Genomic DNA, 7743 nt, shown 5'->3' with positions numbered 1-7743 from the left:
GAAGAGGAAGATATGCCGCCACTTGAGGATTCAAGTAATATTGAGATGCCGGTAAGTGAAGAGATGTTAGTGGCACGAAGAGCCTTGAGTGCACATGCCAAAGTAGATGAGGCACAACGTGATAATATATTTCATGCTAGATGCCATGTAAATAACAAATGATATAGTATGATTATTGATGGGGGTAGTTGTACAAATGTTGCTAGTGTTGAGTTAGTTGAAAAGCTTGACTTTTCTACTTTAGTACATCCTAGACCTTACAAATTGCAATGGATAAATGATTATGAAGAGATTAAGGTGACTAAACAAGTTTTAGTGTCTTTCTCTATTAGGCATTATAAGGATGAGGTCTTATGTGATGTCGTACCTATGCATGCTGGTCATCTTTTTTAGGGTGTCCTTAGCAATATGATAGGAGAGTAGTTCATGATGGATACACTAACTGGAATTCTTTTGTAATGAATGGAAGGCCTATTACTCTTGTTCCTTTAACACTAAAGAGGTGTATGATGATCAAATGCACATGAAAGAGTGAAAAAAGAAAATAATCAAGAGTGAAAAAAGTGAGAAGGCCGAAAGTTTAAAAAAAAAAAGAGTGAGTGAAAAGGCAGGTTTGATAAGAGTGAAAAGAAAGAGGGTATGCACATGAGTGAAAATAAAGAGAGAAAAGTGAGCTTTTATACGAGGGAGAGTGAGATCAAGAGAGCTTTTTATTTCGATCAGCCTATGATTGTACTTTTGTACACGGAGGCCTTTCTAAGCACTAACAATCTTGATTCTTCCCTACCTAGTCCTATTCTTTCATCGTTATAGGAATTTGGTGATGTGATTCCTGAAGATATGCCTACTGGTTTACCACTTATTAGGGGAATTAAGCACCAAATTGACTTTATACCTAAAGCTTCAATTCCAAATAGACCAGCCTATAGGAGCAATCCTGAGGAGAAAAAGGAACTTGAAAAGCAAGTTTAGGAGTTAATGACCAAGGGGCACGTGAAGGAGAGCATGAGTCCATGTACGGTTCCTATGTTACTAGTACCTAAGAAGGATGGATCTTGGTGAATGTGTGTTGATTGCCATGTTATCAACAATATTACTGTAAAGTATAGACATCCCATTCCTAAACTAGATGACATGTTAGATGAATTGTATGAATCTTGTATGTTTTCTAAGATAGATTTAAAGAGTGGATATCATCAAATCTCTATGAGGGAAGGGGACGAATGGAAAGCCACATTCAAAACAAAATATGGGTTATATGAGTGGTTAGTTATGCCTTTTGGATTAACTAATGGATTGGTTGTCTAGAAATCATGTTATAGTTGATTGTTTAACGAAGGAAGTAAAAATGGATATAGATGGGGAAATAAAAACTATGTTTACGGGTGACAAGAAAGTTATGCCTACATGTTTGATTTCTACTATTACTACTTTCCATTTAACGGGATCTGGGTGTGATGCTTAACTTGTGAATATGGTTGACACTACAATTGTTATTCGAGGAGTTTAGAGTTACCGATAGTTAGAGAATCTCTAGATGTATTTCTAGAGGAATTACCGGGGTTACCACCTCAGCGAGAGGTAGATTTTGAAATTGAAACTATTCCAGGAGTTGCTCCTATTTTTATAGCACCTTACAGAATGGCACCAATAGAGTTGCAAGAATTGAAGAAGCAACTTGAGGATTTGTTGGAGAAGGGTTACATTTAACGTAGCATATCACCGTGGGGAGCTCCAGTGTTGTTTGTGAAGAAAAAAGATGTAAGTATACGACTTTGCATTGATTACAGAAAGTTGAACCAAGTTACTATCAAGAACAAATATCCTTTACCTTGCATTGAAGATTTGTTTGATCAACTCAGAGTGGGAGCTGTAATTTCCAAAATTGACTTGAGATCTATATATTGGCAATTAAGGGTTGTAGAGACTTCTATACCTAAAATAGCATTTCTGACATGATAAGGTCATTATGAATTTATTGTTATGCCATTTGGATTGACTAATGCTCATGCAACATTTATGTCTTTGATGAATAATATTTTCCAACCATATATTGATCAATTTGTGATTGTGTTTATTAATGATATTCTGATATACTCCAATAGTTTGGAAGAGCATGAATATTATTTGAGAACAACATTAGAAATTCTGAGAGAAAAATGGCTATATGGTAAGTTTGGTATATGTGAATTTGGGATGATATTTGCATGTTGCTGATTTTTGACCCGTGTAAAACAGTCTTAGTATTTTGACTATAACTTAAGCTATACAAGTCCACATTTAGTGAATTTAGTGTCTATCGAAACTTTAAGATGTTATCTACAAAATTTCGTGAGAAAATTCATCCATTTGATTGGTTGTTTAAGACACAACTTTTTACTGCTCTGCTGAAATGGGAATTGGAGCAACTGTATTAAAATTATCATAACTTTCTTTATATAAATGATTTTGAGGTGATTCTTGTTGATACAACTTGTAGATGATGTAAGTATGATTCTGAAGAAGATGAGATTTTTATTATTTGTATATAATCTTAGTAATTTTAAATTTAGTACCTATAAGCTGCCTATAAAAACAAACATGCTGTCATATTATCATTCATCTCATGCATCATACTAAATCAAGTATAGATGATCATTTGGTGAATTGGGATACTTTTAGGGAGATTGATGACTGATATATGTATATATATATATATGTATGTATATATTTATATATATTTGCCTTGTTATTGAATTGTACTTTGTATTGAATATATGAATAGGTGTGTCCTAGGGCAAGGAAGTAGTGAGAAGAGAGGAATAGGACTACCTTGTTGTCCTATAAATTTTTATAATTATTTAATAGACTAGACTTTATATATATTGAGTAAGAATTGCTATGTTTTATTATTTAACATGTTCTTGGTTGATTAAGTTGGTATTGAATAAATTGATACTTGTGAATTATGAATTGGATGAGATATTACTTGAGTTGAGACTTTGTGAATTGAATGTGATGTGTTGTGAAGTTAATTGATTGGCTCATGTACAAACCTAGTGGGATTAGGATTCCTAGTTAGAGTAGGACTCCTAGCTAGAGTAGGATTCCTAATCGGAGTAGGACTCCTAGCTGAATCAGGATTCCCATCTTCACTTGAACTCCTAATATCATTAGGGCTCCTTGTTGGATTAGGATTCCTAGTTGAATTAGAATTCCTTGTTCAAGTAGGATTTGTTGTGCTACATGGGTTCTCATCACCTGACAATCTATAATAACACAAAAAGGAACAAAGAAATCTAACAAATAATAGTCTCTCGCATGTAGATATGACTCACTAATAGGAAATCATCATCTTAGCAACCATACACCCCAATAATTAATGAGTTATAATACATATGGAATGCAAGAAAATACCCTCCAATCAAGACGATCATAAAACCCAAGGATCTCCTCAAGTGAAGTTAGAGAAAACTAGTTCCAATAATGAAACTAGCACTTAAATTCAACTTCAAACGCCACAAACCAAGTATGATTTGATAAGTCAAGAATCAAACACAAGATTTTGATTAGAGAAAGCCACAAACTAAAAAGATAGTTTGATAAGTTCAAAGTTCATGCAAGAATTTAAGTAAAAACACTTACAAAAAGTAAATAAAAGTATCATTCGTCAATTGATTATAACAAATGTATTTGGCTTTGATATTTATAGTCGAAACAAGATAAAGAACCCTAAATGGATGTCTTTTGAGCTCTCCCATGTTTTCCCCTTGAATCCCCATTAAAACTTATTAAAAGTGGTTGTTTTTACATTGATTACACTCATTTTGTAACTGTCAAATTATAACTAATCATGTGCATCTATTGTGTAACTCCAAATGACAACTAATCGCACTCTAACATAAGAAAACCTAATAAAATTGAAAATAAAAAGGCTTCAAAAGAATTGTATTGAACCTCTGAGTTCAGCCCAAACTTATTGCACTAAATTGATAAATTTGGTCCCTTTTTGCAATCCTAAGCCTTAAGCTGAGCCTTGTTGTGTTTGAACACTCCAAATGTCTATAATTAAGCCCAACAAAACTTCTTACATCCTTTTGGACTTGGATCTTGTCATTGGACCTCCTTGAAAGCTTAAAGGATCATTTCTAGTTTTTATCTTTATTGCATCATTCTCTGTCTCCTTATAAGGATTCTTCCTCGAATTAGCCTCATTATCAACTTCATCAACTACATCAAATAAAGAAAGATCAGCAACATTAAAAGAAGCACTTACATTGCCATACTGACTTGGCAAATCTAGCTTGTAGGCATTGTCATTAATTCTTTCAAGGACTTAGAATGGCCCATCCCCTCTTGGCATTAACTTAGATTTCCTTTGGCTTGGAAATCTTTCCTTCCTCAAAATCCAAACCTAGTCACCCGGCTCAAATACAACTTCCTTTCTCCCCTTATTATGTTGTTTTTCACATTATTGATTCTTTTCTCTATTTGAGCACGCACTTGCCTTCAAAATTAGCCTTATTAATGCGTAATGGTAGTAAATCCATAAGAGTTAATGGATTGAACCCATATATAATTTAAAAAGCGAACAATTTATTGTAGTATGAATACTCCTATTGTATGCAAACTCAACATGCGGAAAACATTCTTCCCAATTCTTCAAATTTTTTTGAATTATTGCCCTTAATAGTTGTGAGAGAGTCTTATTAACCACCTCTGTTTGTCCATCCATTTGTGGATACCAAGTTGTTGAGAATAAAAGCTTTTCTCCTAACTTGCTCCAAAGTGTCTTCCAAAAGTGGCTAAGGAACTTGACATCTCTATCACTAACTTGGAACTCCATGCAATCTCACAATTTCTTTCTGAGCGGACGCGGTATGAGTTGCATCATCTGTCTCGTGGCATAGAATGAAATGTGCCATTCTGCTAAACCTATCAATAATAGCAAAAATAGAATCTTTTCCTCCCCTTGAGCTAGGTAATCCTAAAATAAAGTCCATAGAAATGTCTACCCAAGGTTCATTAGGTATATGGGAAGTGGAGTATACAACCCATGAGGCATCACTTTAAATTTAGATTATTTACAAGTGATGCATCTCTCACATATTTTTTCAACATCTCTTTCCATTTTTTATTAAAAAAAATGATTACTTAAAACACCTAAAGTCTTTCTCACACTAAAATGCCGCATCAAACCCCCACTATATGCCTCCCTCCTAAGCAACTCCCTTAAAGAAGATTAAGGCACGCATAACTTGTTTGCTTTAAAAAGAAAATTATTATTTCTATAGAACTTGTCAAAACCCCTTCTCTCAAATGTCCCATATACATTAGCAAAATTATAGTCTAAATTATATAATTCCTCAATAAAATCAAAATCCAATAATTTTGCATCAAGTGTAGAAATTAAAGTATACCTTCTAGATAGAGCATTGGCAACGACATTCTCTTTACCTTGTTTGTACTTGATGATGTATGGAAAGGATTCAGTAAATTCCATCCATTTAGCATCCTACGGCTTAGCTTCCCTTGACCTTTGAGATATTTCAAAGACTTGTGGTCGGTGTGTATAATGAATTCCTTATACTAAAGATAGTACTGCCATGTCTCTAAAACTCTTATGAAAGCATAAAACTCTTTGTCAGAAGTTAGGTAGTTTACACTTGCTCCACTTAGCTTCTCACTAAAGAACGCAATTGGTCTTCCTTCTTGCATCAAGACTCCACTAATACCTATTCCACTTGCATCACACTGAACCTTAAAGGTTTTAGTAAAGTCAGGCAAAGCAAGTAAATGTGCTAAACTAAGTTTATCTTTTAGCAAGTTAAAAGCATCATCTTGTTCTTTTCCCCACTTGAAACCCACATTCTTTTTAATGCATTCAGTTAAAGGTGCAACAAATATAAAGAAATCCTTAATGAATCTCCTATAAAAGCTAGCAAGACTGTAAAAACTCCTAATATCATGCACACTAGTAAGTTTCGACCACTCTCTAATTACTTCTACTTTTTCTTCATCAACATGAATTGCTATACATAACATGTCAAAAACAAGCTTTAAGTGTATTATATGCGCATCTAAAGATTTGCTATACATAAGGATATCATTAAAATAAACCACTACAAACTTTCCAATGAAAGTGCGCAAAACATGATTCATTAATCACATAAAAGTACTTGGAGCATTAGTTAAACCAAACGGCATGACTAACCACTTATATAATTCATTTTTTGTTTTGAAAGTAGTTTCCATTCATCACTCTCACGCATTCTTATTTGATGACATCTAGATTTTAAATCCACTTTAGAAAACACATAAGCACCGTGCAATTCATCCAACATGTCATCTAGCCTAGGTATAGGATGGTGATACTTTATTGTTATTTTCTTGACGACACAACAGTCAACACACATCCTCCATTAACCATCTTTAGTAGGCGCTAAAAATATAGGAAGCACACATGGAGTCATGCTTTCTCTTACGTACCCCTTCTCTTCTAGGCTTGTTTGAATCCTTGTAAAAGTGGTTCTACCATTAAATGCTAAAAGTTGTTTAGAATGAAATAGACAAGACATATAAATTTGCTAAGCCTAAATTCTAAACAACCATTAAAACTCATTAAAAGTGGTTGTTTTACATTGATTGTCCTCATTTTATAACTTCCGAATGACAACTAATCATGTGCATCTATTTTGTAACTCCAAATTATAACTAATCATGTGCATCCATTATATAACTCTAAATGACAACTAATCATATCATAACTTAAGAAAACCTAATAAAAATGAAAATAAAAATGCTTCAAATGAATTGTATTAGACCTTTAAGTTCAACCCAAACTTATTGCACTAAATTGATGATTTTGGTCCCTTTTTGCAATCCTAAACCTTGGGCTAAGCCTTGTTGTGGTTGAGCACTTCAAATGTCTTTAATTAAGCCCAACAAAGCTTCTTGCATCCTTTTGGACTTGGATTTTATCATTGGACCTCTTTGAAAGCTTAAAGGACTATTTGTAGTTCTTGTCTTTGTTGCATCACTCACGCTCGTGTTTTACTTAAATAGGCTTTTACCCTCTAGTGAACTCGCCACTCGCCATTTACCACTCAATCTCTACTCTTTGGTTCTTATAAAGGCCAAAACGATCAATTATCAAACAACCAAAATTATAACTATTCAATAACCAACAAATTAGATTTAAAATACACACACGAAAAGTAAAATAAGAAGGCTAAACTAGAATTAATGAACAAGATTAAGACTATACGCAATGAATGACACAAGAACAAAGGTAATAAAAGACTAACTAAGCTTCACAAAATGAAGAAAATAAAAGGCAAAATTTTTTTTATTTTTTATTTTTTTGAGAACCGGTCATAGAATCGGTCGTAGAGCCGGTTGACAACAACTTTTTTTTTCTTTTTTTGTTTGTTCTTGGCTCTTTTTCCTTTTCTTCTTCTTTTTTTTCGAAGGCACTTGACCAAAGAATTTGGAACAAGTAAAGATGTGATTAGAACAATTAATCACAAACAATCATAAAATAAATTTAAATAAGATCACAAGAATGAAACTGGCTTATTTTTAATTTTAAAAAAATTTGGATAAAGAAGAATGACAAAAGAAGATAACAAAAAGAATATGCAAAAATTAAAGATATGTAACCTAATTTAGAAGCCAAATCTCTGATACCAAATGATATGAACCTAACATATATTAAAGGATTAAACCTGTATGCAAGTTTGATTTAATTGCCCAAGATCTATC

Source organism: Ricinus communis, chromosome 3 (genome assembly GCF_019578655.1).
Source record: "Ricinus communis isolate WT05 ecotype wild-type chromosome 3, ASM1957865v1, whole genome shotgun sequence".
NCBI lineage: Eukaryota > Viridiplantae > Streptophyta > Magnoliopsida > Malpighiales > Euphorbiaceae > Ricinus > Ricinus communis.
The sequence above is the reverse complement of the archived record's forward strand: the minus strand, read 5'-3'. Positions refer to the sequence as shown.